This window comes from Pelobates fuscus, chromosome 6, assembly GCF_036172605.1.
Source record: "Pelobates fuscus isolate aPelFus1 chromosome 6, aPelFus1.pri, whole genome shotgun sequence".
Lineage (NCBI taxonomy): Eukaryota > Metazoa > Chordata > Amphibia > Anura > Pelobatidae > Pelobates > Pelobates fuscus.
Window position 1 is genome coordinate 96,436,610 of NC_086322.1, and position 13,867 is coordinate 96,450,476.

Below are 13,867 nucleotides of genomic sequence, written 5' to 3' on the forward strand. Positions count from 1 at the left end.
GTGGTGGCACTGGGCAAGTGGGCACAGTATACGCTGTGAGCCTGACACACACGCTGGCAGGCAGGCAACTGCAATTAGATTACACAGGAAAAAAAAAAGCAGATGTTCTAGCTTTTTGGGGTGCTGTCCTTACAGCAGAGATCAGATGAGTCCTTCAGGACTGTAGTGGACACTGAATACACTAGCTTAGCTATCGATTTCCCAATTAAATCAGCAGCAGCTACACTGTCCCTCCTCTCACTAAGAATGCAGCTTCCGAATGAATCTAAAATTGATGCTGTCCAGGAGGTGGGAGGATCTGGGAGGGAGGGTCTGCTGCTGATTGGCTGGAATGTGTCTGCTGACTGTGAGGTACAGGGTCAAAGTTTACTCAAAGATGATGAATAGGGGGCGAACCGAACATCGCATATGTTCGCCCACCGTGGCGAACACGAACAAGCTATGTTCGCCAGGAACTATTCGCCAGCGAACTATTCGGGACATCTCTACTGGCCACTCCTCAGATGACTGTTAGAGATCCTTCCTGGGTCATGGCTGCCTAAAATGCAGCCATGCATTCAGTGTCTCTTCCCTCTGTATGCAGATACTGAACTTTCCTCATAGAGATTACTTGATTCAATTAATCTTTATAAGGAGATGCTGATTGGCCAGGGCTGTGTTTGAATCATGCTGGCTCTGCCCCTGAACTCCCTATTTGTCAGTCACAGCCAATCCTATGGGGAAGCACTGTGATTGCATCAGGCTACCACTTCTGATGATGTCAGCAGACTGCTTGTTTTTCTGAGTCAAACAGCATGCAGAGTTACAGCTTCAGGCTTGAATATAGTAAGATTTTGCTATATTTATGGAGGCATGAGGGGCCCAGGGGGCTAGATGGTGGGTTTAACACTATAGGGTTAGGAGTACATGTTTTTTTTCCTGACCCTATAGTGATCCTTTAATGATGAAATTACACTTAAGATTGATGCAAACAAGGTAGAATGTATAATTTATTATAACTGTTCACTGAAGATAAGACTCCCTTTCCAAAGGATGCTGATGAAGAGGATAACAAGTCCAGCTTGTAATGTGTAATGAAGGTCGTAGGTGAAGACCAGGTTGCTGCTTTACAGATGTAATCTGGAGGAACCTCTGCCCAATTAGCCTATGAAGTAACCAAATACCTTGTGGAATGAACCTTAATCTTTCCAGAGGGAATAGGTTATTACTTAGATAGGGCTCTGAGATGACCACTGCAATACAGTGTCTTAATGTCGATGAAGAAGCTGCCTCACCTTTGCAAATACCTGAAGGAAGGATTAACAGTATGTTTGGATTTTCTAAACTTTTTTTTTTTTCTTACATCAGAATATGGTATTTGTTATTTTGATACTGGAGAAACTGACGGAAGCCGAGCACAGAGAGATGGACACAGGTTTCTTCAGGAAGGAAGAGATCTTTATTCGATTCACCGACCGGGACTCAGAGGGACTAATGTCACCAAAATACAACAAGATCTGAGCCCCGAACATACAGTGTAGGTCCCTTATATAGGCATATAACTCCACCCATAATAAGCTCCACCCACACATACTCTTACCCAATCAACCGAACAAAGACTAACTTCCTGTTTGACCACATGGCTTGTCCAGCACAATGGAGGAGGGGAATACTATATCCTGTATTCTTGCACATGCTCCGTACACTACTGATTGTATCTTTGTCATGTGCAACCAACCGACCGATACATCAGTATATGCATGTACACATACCACGTGGCAATCTCGGCCTACTCAATTTATTTTTACCGAGATTCCACCACATTCCCCCCTTTGATGCTTCTGATATTTCACAATTCCAGATGCATCACTTAACCATAGTTTGCTTACACCTCAAGTTGCCATAAACCAGACCAGACTTTGCGACTCCCTAAAGATACAAATCCCTCAACATTCCTCTTCCTGTACTAGTTCTCCTTGATTTAGAGCCTCATACCTATAAATAGCCATTATCTGTGCAGCAGCCTTTCTCTCTGCTATATTCTCTATAATGCTCTGCACAGACCTAACTACCAAAGGAATCAGACACGGCAGGAGAAGGCACAGCATCAAGATTAGCATGACTCCACCTACCAACGCCTTGAGTCCTCCAAACTGCTCATACCAGTTACCAAACCAACTACTCGGATTATACCCTTTCCATACCTGAGTAGGTACATGTGCTAATTTAACCATATGGCTAGTAAGCTCAGCTATTGCTTGCCCTTCATCATCTATTTGAAGACAGCAATTGCTTAGGTTAAACTTCCCACATACACTTCCCTCTACTGCCAATAGGTAATCCAAGGCTAATCTATTTTGGTAAACGGCTGTCCTCATCCTAGTATTATGTTTCGCTAGGAGATTGAGCGCTTGCGATGTTTCATTGGTAATTATCTCAACCACTGCCTGTAACCTTATAACACGGTTGAGCATATATATTGGGGTTCTATATCCAAAAGTACCATCCTCTGCCCACGTCGCTGGCCCATAATAATCTATAATACACTGGGGAGGCCACTCATTATCTTCCCATGTACCTATCTCTAGGGGGTCCCCTTTTCTTTCTATGATTCACATCATATACCTTAACTCCCAAAGTCTCTCCTGTTTCAATTGGCAACAAGAAGAAGGATGGTTTGAGCATACCTAATACACATGCCCCTTCCCAGTCCTGTGGTAACTCCGAATAGGCTTTCTTACCACAGATCCAGTACAAAGTTGCTGGGGCTTTCGAACTAGATGTAGCAGATAGGTCAAACCACACATCCTTTAAATTGGTATAACTTGCAAACGGGTTAGGTGGTTCTGAGACATTTGAAGCTGACCACCAAGACGTATCTTTTGTATCATCATCATAAGCTTTTTGCCCTAGACAAGTCAATTCTCCTACAAATGTATTAAACATTATTCCTTTCTTTGCTATGCAAACATAACCTATAATGGAGGTCTTTAATCGCCACTCAGATTTACCTCTAACACTCATTTGGTAATCAGTTTGAGAAGATATTAATTGTTCAATTGTCTCAGAACCGGAATACATTACCTCCTTTGCTTCCCATGGCCATTGGTCTCCCATATTAGTACCTCCACACATATAGCAGTTGGTTACAGACTACCAGCAATACTCTCGGCTAAATCAATAAACAAATTCTTAGCATTATGGGGGATCTTATTTTCTACACTCATCTCCTCGTAGAAGGAATGGAAAACCTGATGAGTCTGGGCTGCCACAGTATCGGTCTCTATCCCTATAAATAATATTGTCCCAGGATCCAAACCTGTTCCATATATCTGGAACCCAAATAAGTTTCCGAACCTGTCTATAAACTGTTCTGGGTCATTAATAAGTATATGGACTGGGTTACACTCCATAGACTTACAATATGGTTTGGTAGGCAACTTAGTAACAATCATATCCTTATCTACTGTCTGTCCCCAAGTTGCCCACCCTACACAGGACCAATATGGACAATAATTATAATCTTTATTTGGGCATTTTGGATCTATATACTTGTTCTTACTACTGGGGCAAATATACTTATCATTAGACCCATACGTTCTTTCCCATTTAAGATCCCCACATACATTCCACGGTTTTCTACCACCTGATATCGCCTTACATGCATCAAATAGCAGAACACCCGAAGAATGTACGGTTTCTAGTATTGTCTTATTTATCAGGATCCCCTGTGAGTCTCCATTCCGAATAGTCAACCAAATTGTACGGGGTTGATACTCTGGGCTAAAACACTTAGGTTCTCCTGCTTCTAAATGGCACACACTATAATCTATACCTAAGTATCTACACTTAGATACATGTCCTTTACATTCATATTGTGAATGCCAAATAAGGGTCTGGGAAATATGATTACCTGTTTTTGTAGTCTTAATGCAAACCTCACAGCCTGGTGTGTCGGTACCTCTACCTTCCTGAATAATTAAAAACACAAATATACACATTATCAAATACATTTCTCCTGACATCTTTTTCCTAATTCTTCGTCCGTGCGATGGCACCTCAGCTTCCAGGATGTAAGGGTTGCAGGGAATGGAGTCCTTCAAGTCCTCACTTCCCTTCACAGAGGTCCCTTCAAGACACTCTGACTATGTAACGTAGGTAGGTGGTCAGGCTTTATTATGGCCGTCAAAACACCTACTTGCTGATCTCTTTGATTACTCTTGAAGTCCCAATATCTCCTTGATCTGAGTTGCACGATTCAACCGGATCTTGCAGGGATTCTCTGGATCTGGTGTAGCTTGCCAAGAATCTTCTGCTGCTGGTTTAACCCTGGAGTGATGAATCCACAGAGTCACTTCGGCCACCTTTATAGCTGTTGGGGTAGACAAAAGAACAACATAAGGACCCAACGGTACACTGTTCCACTCCTTTATCCAAACTTGATCTCCTGGATGATAACAATGGACAGGTGGATAAATATCCACAGGTAACCTATCTTGTACCCATTTCTGTACCTCCTCCATAGTTTTACCCAACTCTACAACCTGCTGCCAGGTAATTCCTTCTCCCAACTGACTCAAATCCCCCCTTAAGTTACCAAGTACAGGAGGTGGACGCCCATACATAATTTCAAAAGGTGAGAGACCCATCCTTCTGGTGGGTGTACTACGAATGCGCAACAGAGCTATTGGCAAAAGAACATTCCACTTGAGTTGAGTTTCTTGACACATCTTTGCCAATTGGTTCTTAATAGTTCTGTTCATCCTTTCCACTTTTCCAGAACTCTGAGGCCTATATGCCGTATGAAGTTTCCACTTAATACCAAGCATATGAGTCAGTTGTTGTAGGCACTGGTGAACAAAGGCTGGACCATTATCCGATCCTATAGAACATGGTAGTCCATATCGGGGTATTATTTCCCGCAACAGAAATCGCACAACTTCTCCTGCTTTCTCTGTACGAGTGGGACATGCTTCTACCCAACCTGAGTAGGTACACACAACTACTAACAGGTAACAATGTCCGCCAGATTTAGACATTACGTATAGTCTATTTGGAAATCGGACATAGGGAGTCCTCCCATATACTGGACTCCCGGTGGTTTCACTGGACCTTGCCTTGCATTGTTCTTGGCACATATCACACATCTTCGTACAATGGCTTGAGTCAAGTTGGACAACCTTGGTATGTAGAAATGCTTCCTAAGAGATTCTTCCATACTCTCTCTCCCGGAATGTGTCCCATTGTGATAATTCTGGACAATTTCTACAGCTAGCGATGCTGGAATAACTAGTCTTCCATCTTCTAACTGATACCAATTATTCTCCAGGTACTTCCCAGCTTCAGTCTTTAACCACTCTTCTTCTTGAGCTGTATAAACTGGAGTCTATTGAGACAGAGGGGTCGGTATGAGAGCAGCTATATGCTCCACATACTCCTGTTGTCCTGATTCAGCTGCACGCTTGGCTGCATTATCTGCCATCCGATTTCCTTTTACTACATCACCATCACCTTTCAGATGCGCTCGACAATGTATGATACCAACTTCTTTCGGTTCCCACACGGCTTTCAATAGTTGTAGTATCTCAGCTGCGTACTTGATTTCTTTACCCTCTGAGTTCAGTAGTCCTCTTTCTTTATACAAAGTTCCATGGGAATGAGTGGTTAAAAACGCATACTTTGAGTCCGTATAGATGTTCACCCTCAATCCTTCAGCCAATTGTAACGCTTGTGTGAGTGCGATTAGTTCTGCCTTCTGTGCCGATGTTCCTTTTGACAATGGCCGAGCTTCTATCACCTTGTCTATGGTTGTCACTGCATATCCTGCATAGCGAATCCCTTCTTTCACATAACTACTGCCGTCTGTATAATACTGGACATCAGGGTTCTGGATGGGAAAATCACGAAGGTCCGGTCTACTTGAGAACACTTCATCCATCACATCCAGGCAATCATGTTGACTCTCAGTAGGTTGTGGCAAAAGGGTAGCTGGATTCAAGGTATTGACCGTCTCAAGATGCACTCTTGGGTTTTCACATAACATAGCTTGATACTTAGTCATGCGGCTATTACTAAACCAATGATTGCCTTTATAGTCTAGCAACGTCTGTACTGCGTGCGGGACTCGCACGTAGAGTTCCTGACCCAGAGTGAGCTTATCAGCTTCGGCTACCAGCAGGGCGGCGGCAGCTACGGCTCTTAGACAAGGTGGAAGACCACTGGCCACTGCATCCAGTTGTTTGGACATATATGCAACAGGTCGTTGCCATGATCCCAAGTATTGTGTCAATACTCCCACAGCCATTCTTCTTTGCTCGTGTACATATAAGTAGAATGGACGTGTATGATCAGGTAGACCTAATGCTGGGGCGCTCATCAATGCTTTCTTAACATCTTCAAAAGCCTTCTGCTGTTCGATGGTCCACAGGAAGGGATCATGTTCTGTACCTTTTATAGCCGCATAAAGAGGTTTCGCCAATATCGCAAAACTGGGAATCCATATCCTATAGAAGCCTGCTGCCCCCAAGAATTCCCGCACTTGTCTTCTATTCTTGGGTATTGGTATTTAGCATACAGCCTCTTTTCTCTCTGACCCCATTATCCTTTGACCTTCAGAGATATGGAATCCCAGATATTTGACAGTTGGCTGACACAACGGTGCTTTCTTCCTGGACAACTTGTATCCTGCCTTCCAAAGAATGTGCAGTAAATCATGTGTTGCTTGCTGACATATTTCTCTTGTAACTGCCGCTATCAACAAATCATCTACGTATTGTAATAATACACATTCTCCTGGGATGGACTTGAAATCCAGTAAGTCTTGACTTAAAGCTGATCCAAACAGGGTAGGTGAATTTTTAAACCCTTGGGGCAGTCTTGTCCAAGTCATCTGGCGTTTCGAGTCCGTTACATCATTTTCCCATTGGAATGCAAAGATACACTGGCTTTCCGCAGCAATTCTTTGGCAAAAGAAGGCATCTTTGAGGTCCAAAACTGTGAAGTAGGTAGCTCCACCCGGAATTAAAGCAAGCATGTTATATGGATTGGGCACAACTGGATGTATACTTACTACCGCATCATTGACTGCTCTCAAGTCCTGCACAGGGCGATACTCATCTGTCCCGGGCTTTTGAACAGGCAACAATGGGGTGTTCCAGGGGGAAGTACAGAATTTTAGGATACCATACCTTATGAACTTATCCAAATAAGATTGTATGTTCTTCATGGCCTTTTGTGGGATATGATATTGTCTTAAGCTCACTGGATAAACCCCAAGCTTTAGTTCAATACGAATAGGTGGAATATTACGAGCAAGTCCTGGTGGGTTATTCTCTGCCCATACTCCTGGTACATTAAACAAGGATTCATCACTCTTAGGGTTTTGGCTGGTCAACACTGTATAAAGTCGCCACTCTTCTTCCTTTGGTACTGATATCGTCATTATACCTGAAGGTCCATTGAACTTCAAAGATGTTGTTCCGTTAGGCAGAAATGTTATCTGTGCTTGTAATTTTGATAACAAATCACGTCCCAGTAGTTGGACTGGACATTCAGGCATGTAAAGGAACTGATGTTTTACTACGTGGCCTCCCAATGTACAGAGTCGACTTCTAAGAATCGGTTTAGCGGCACTCCTTCCAGTTGCTCCTATTACGGTAATAGTTCTTCCTGAAGGAGGAGCGACTAGGTCAGTCACCACCGAATGTTCAGCACCAGTGTCAATCATGAAAGAACTCCTTTTTCCCCCTATTGCTACATCGACCATAGGCTCCGCTCGGCCAAGGGGGATGGAGCTCGGTCGGTATCAATAGTCTTCCATGACAGTGTCAGCCAAACCCACAAAGTCCCTATCCTCTCTCTCTCGGGGTCTCTGCGCTGCTGGATAATACCTATCTCCACTAATGCTTCCTCTATTATTCCCACTATTTCCTCCAGGGCCTCCTCTTCCTCTCGCTCTGCCTCTATAATTATTGTTATACCCTGCCCTAGGTCTGTCTCTCTCGTTTTGTTCCCTCTGTGGACACTCACTTCTCCAATGCCCTTCTTCCCTACAATACGCGCATTGGTTCCTACTTAATGGCTCCCTATTCCACTTATTCTCGCCTTTTTTCGTTCCCCTATATACTTCCCTTTCCCTTCTATCTACGCCTGCGATAGCTACCGCTAGCATATCTGCTTTCCTTCGCATCTTTCGCTCTTCCTCCTTTTTCGTCTCTGTCTCCCTATTTATATATATATATATTTATATTTTAAACATACAACATAGACGACAGTTATTAGTGGTTATTTACAGTATCAGTAGTTATTATACATGGTTATGGTACGGTGCGCTATAATACAGTTACACACTATTCACACTCTCGCTAGACGGCAGAGCTCATGCTATCTAGCAAGATATACACTCTACTACAACAATCTTTAACACATTCACAATTCCCAACTAATCTATTGGCCAGTACCTCGATGGACTACCTAAAACTATTTACATCCGTTTTGGTTAGCCACGCTGCCCAAGCACCACATATAGCGAACTAGAGGGCGGAAATTACAACAGTACCCTCTTAGTCTATCTACTCTATCAAAAGTCTAGTGGGTTCCAAATTTACACGCCTTCCCACTTAGCCAAGATAGGTTGAGAGCTAACAAACGATACCTACCGCACAATTGGTATCCAATACCCCTAGTGGGTCCACCGTCTAAAACAGTAGTCGTCTTACCTCCTCGTTCCTGAACCTGAGTTCACACTCATCGACGGGGACACCCCAGCACTTACTACGTAGAGGCCGATGATCTCCTGGACAACAGACCAGTGGCGCCGAGACGAAAGGAGGTCCACGCAGAAGTTATGGGGTGCAGCCGTAGAGAGCGTGGGCAAAGATAGACCGTCTCACGCCTCTGCTTCTCAGCTACCGTTGAACGATGAGCTTCCCGGCCAATGCACCAAATGATACCGGAGAAACTGACGGAAGCCGAGCACAGAGAGATGGACACAGGTTTCTTCAGGAAGGAAGAGATCTTTATTCGATTCACCGACTGGGACTCAGAGGGACTAATGTCACCAAAATACAACAAGATCTGAGCCCCGAACATACAGTGTAGGTCCCTTATATAGGCATATAAATCCACCCATAATAAGCTCCACCCACACATACTCTTACCCAATCAACCGAACAAAGACTAACTTCCTGTTTGACCACATGGCTTGTCCAGCACAATGGAGGAGGGGAATACTATATCCTGTATTCTTGCACATGCTCCGTACACTACTGATTGTATCTTTGCCATGTGCAACCAACCGACCGATACATCAGTATATGCATGTACACATACCACGTGGCAATCTCGGCCTACTAAATTTATTTTTACCGAGATTCCACCACAATTTCATACTTTGTATAGTCAAGATTGAGATTATCAAATACCAAATCATCATATGTGTTATTTTTCCTCTCTTTTTCTCTTATATATATATATATATATATATACAAGAGAAAAAGAGAGGAAAAATATATATATATATATATATATATACCTTCCTGTCTTTCCTTTTTTAATTATCTATGATTTTCTGAACTCTAATGTGACCGATTAATATTTGATGATGCATTCCCTGATGTTAGGTTCATGAAGCTTGATTTCTCACTGATTGGAAGGAGATGGAAAGAAAGATGGGAATGCTACATCCTGCATTGTGTTGATATGTCTGTAAGAGGAACTTAAGGAGGTTAAGTTAATGCATTTAGAACTATGCTTAAATTACAAGGTGGAGTAGAATTTCTAGGTGGTGGTTGTATTCTCATGGTAGCTTTGAAGTACTGAGATATAAAAGCCCATGAGATGTTATAGAGGACTTTCAATGTACTTAAGACCTTTGTTCAGTCCTGCCTGAAGAAATTCCAATACCTGGATGTGAGGAGGGTGCTGAAAATCAAAGGATTTTTCTCTTGTGCAGTTTTTGAAAGTGTCCAATATGTGCCAATAGCAAGAGGAGATAGAAGATTGTTTTGCTTTAATCAGGGTGTCTAATACTGCACCTGAAAGGCCCTGCTTTTTCTGTGTCCTCCTTTCAAAAGCCACATCACCAGATTCAAGCTGAAAGGACTGGGATGGGTAACTGGACCTTGAAGATCTGTTATGGAGCCATTAAGCCATTTTCAGGAGAAATAGGTACTAAGGTCTCTTGGGCCAAATGGGAATGAAGGGAATGATCCCTTCCATCCAATTTTCTTTAGGACTCTCATTATTAAAGAAAGGGGAGGGAACACATACCCCAGATCAAAATGTCAGATTTGTGATAGCACATCCTGTCCCAGAGCTTGAGGGTCTGGAGTTAGAGAGAAAAAGCAAGTCACTTGACCATTCTTTCAGTTGTGCATAAGGTCTGTGTGAGATATGCCACACGTTTCTGTCAGTATTTTGAATATTTTTGATTTCAGGCTCCATTCTCCTGCGATAATCTGCTGGGAGATGTTCTGAACCCAGAAGGTAGATGGTCTTTATACCTTTGAGGTGTATTTGAGCCCAGTTCATTAGAGGAGCCAATTCTTGGAGGAGTTGAAAGCTCTGTGTGCCTCCTTGATCATTTTTGTAAGCCGCCACTGCTCTGTCATCTGTTCTTATTAAAAAACCAAGGACCTATGATGGAGTGTTTAAGTTTCTAATGACTTTTGTGATGCCTCTGAGTTCTCTGAGAGTTCTTTCTGATGGTTTCCATATACCATGGGTCCAAGATGATCCTGTGTGCACTTCCCATCCTAGAAGACTGGCATCTGTTGTTATAGTTTGCCATGGAGGTTCTTCTAATGGAACACCTTTCAGAAGATTCTTCTCTTGTAGCCACCATCTTAATACATTCTTCACCAGAAGAGGAATTTGAATGAACTGGTCCAAGTTGTTTTGCCTTGTTGAATTGTTTTAGAAAATTAATCTGTATTATTCTGGAGTTCCATTGAGCCCAGCAGAGTAAACCTATTTACTCTTCTGGGTTAAATGGATGTTAGTGACCCTAGCATGCTCATATAGGTTCTGGTAAACACAGAAGTGTTCTGTAGAAGGACATGTATTTTGTTTCTGATTTTGAAAGTGTTTTCTTGAGAATATTTTACAGAAATATTGTATATTGTGAGTATCTTTGAGTATGTTGTTAATTAACTCTTTTTCAAGTTGACCACCCAGTCGTTTTCTAGGAGGAAATTCATTGTTTGCTTGGTAAGCGAAGTTGCTTTCTGTAATGTTGTGTCGACAATCAGGATATCCCAATAATGGAAGATCTTTATCCCTTAATTCCAAACAAATACTATGAGGAAGATGAGAAATTTTGCAAAGGCCCTTGGTGCTAGATTTAGACCATAGGGGAGACTGTCAAGGCAAGGGTGCATAATTCATTGTTGCACTATGGAATTTTGTCATTTATTGTAATATGTGTAGTGCATATATGAACTGGCTGCTTGGTTTAGGTGCTATTGGCAATTCCAAAAGGGGTTAATTTGATTGTATGGGAGGGCAGAATGTTTGCAACCTAAATTCCTCATTGAAGCTGGGACCCCAAGAGAGCTACTCTGTAAGGTGTGAGATGTCACACATAAGTGGCCTGGAAGTCTGGTTTAAATATAAACTAACTCTATAATTTGCCATATGTCTAGATTCCTTCTTAGATAGGGAGTCCTTTGATGTTAATGTCCATTAGCCTTGTGTTCCAGTTTCAGACCCAAAATAAACATTAAAGGGACATTATAGTCACCAGAACAACTACAGCTTATTGAATTTGTTCTGGTGAGTAGAATTATTACGTTCAGGCTTTTGCTGTAAACACTGTCTTTTAAGAGAAAATGCAGTGTTTACATTACAGCCTAGTGATAACTTCACTGGCCACTCCTCAGATGGTGGTTAGAGATCCTGGGTCAGGGCTACCTAAAATGCATCCAAACATTCAGTATCTCCTCCCTCTGCATGTAGACACTGAACTTTCCTCATAGGGGTTCATTGATTCAATTCAGCTCTATGAGGAGATGCTGATTGGTCAGGGCTGTGTTTGAACTGTGCTGGCTCTGCCCCTGATCTGCCTCCTTGTCAGTCTCAGCCAATCCTACAGGGAAGCATTGTGATTGGATCAGGCCACCACTTCTGATGATGTCAGAGGTCAGAGGAAGTTCACAGGCAGAGGCAGCAGCTTCAGACTTCAATGCAAGTAAGATTTTACCATCTTTAGGGAGGCAAGGGGGCTAGATAGTGGTTTTAACACTATAGGGTCAGGAATACATGTTTGCTCCTTTAATACTTACCCACAGATTAATAATTAAGCCTCATGTTTATTATATTTAGAATGGGACAAGCACAGTCTTCTAATAAAGCCTAAACATGAGTTGCGTAACTTAAGCTGTTGGGCGGGATTGTGTCCACAATATTGGGTCACAAGTAAGAAGTGTGACATATGTATGGAATGGGAAAATGGTAACCCATTCATAGATGCAATTATTATTTTTGTGGCAAGTACAAAAGAGGAGATAGAAGAAAAAGTTTCTATTTGGATTGATGTTGGTCTGGAACACAAGGGGGTGGTCACTTATTGTCTCTAGAGGCATGCCTTATCTCCACCTTTGGGCCAGGCTTGGTAATCCACAGGGTATATATCCAATGATACTAAAATGTGTATTGTACTTGCTTGGGGCCAAAATCTAATTTTGAGTAAGTTGCAATCTTCCTTGCCAGAGACCCTCTGGGCAGAAGTTTTACTTTGAACACCTAAGGAGTAAGTGATTAGGAGGTCTGTTATTGTATTTTTCTTGTTTTTATCTGTTGTTGGTGTAACTAATTTGACTGTCATCTATATTTTTGTTTACACGGTCACTAGCTTTTGCTCATAATAAATATTCCTTTATTAAGTTCTGCCTTTGTCTCGTAAAGAATAACGTTACCTGAAGTGTTTTGCAATTGCTTAAATATTGTGCTAAGTTGTATTTGGTGGGTTTTTATTATTAAGTTACCTGAGGTACCAAAGCACCCCATTTCTAAACTGTCTTGGTGGTGGCAGTGTTAAAATAGTAATATTTATATTATTATGGTTAAGTGTGGGTGGTGTTAAGAGGGATTATATCATTATTTCCAGTCTAGTGCAGACAAATAGTAAACTTTAACCATTTTACCACCACAACTACGTCAGGCACACTCTTGAAGTAGGGTGCGTTCGTCACAGAGACCTCTGAACTGGAAAGGTCTTCTAAATCGTATTAATTTGCAATAGTGATTGTTAATGGGTATTCGATAGTAGCTTCTATCGATGTTAGCCAATCGCCTTGATTGATGCAGGGGGTAATAGTGGAAATGGAATCCATCTTGACAGATTGCTTTTTTAAATATGTGTTTATTTCTTTCAAGTCTATTATCAATCTCCATTCCCCATTGTGTTTCGATGCTAGGAAAATAAGGAAATAAAGTCCTTTGAACTTTTCGGTGGAAGGGACTTCTTCTATTACTCCCTGAAGGAGCAGTTTGGAAACACATTTTTCATGGATATTCCATTTTCTTATTTGGGGATTGAATGTTTTATGAATAATCTTTTTCTTGGGAATGTTTCAAACTCCATATGTAATCTTTACTTAGGATGGATAATACCCAGGTGTCTAAGACACAATCAAAGAGTCTTCCCCCTATGAGATCTGACTGGACCTGCACACCTTCAGAAATTTTTTGATAATGAATGGGATCCTTTCCTTTAGATTATGTGTAAGAAGAAGATGAGTGAAAGTTCCTCTATGAATAATTTCTAGTATATTCTTTTCCTGGTCAATAAGATCTGTTATCCCGAAAGGACCAGTCGCAATATCTTTTGTCTCTCCTTGTTGATAAATTTGAGTGTCTTTTATCTTGGAGAAGAAATATTTGTTGCGGT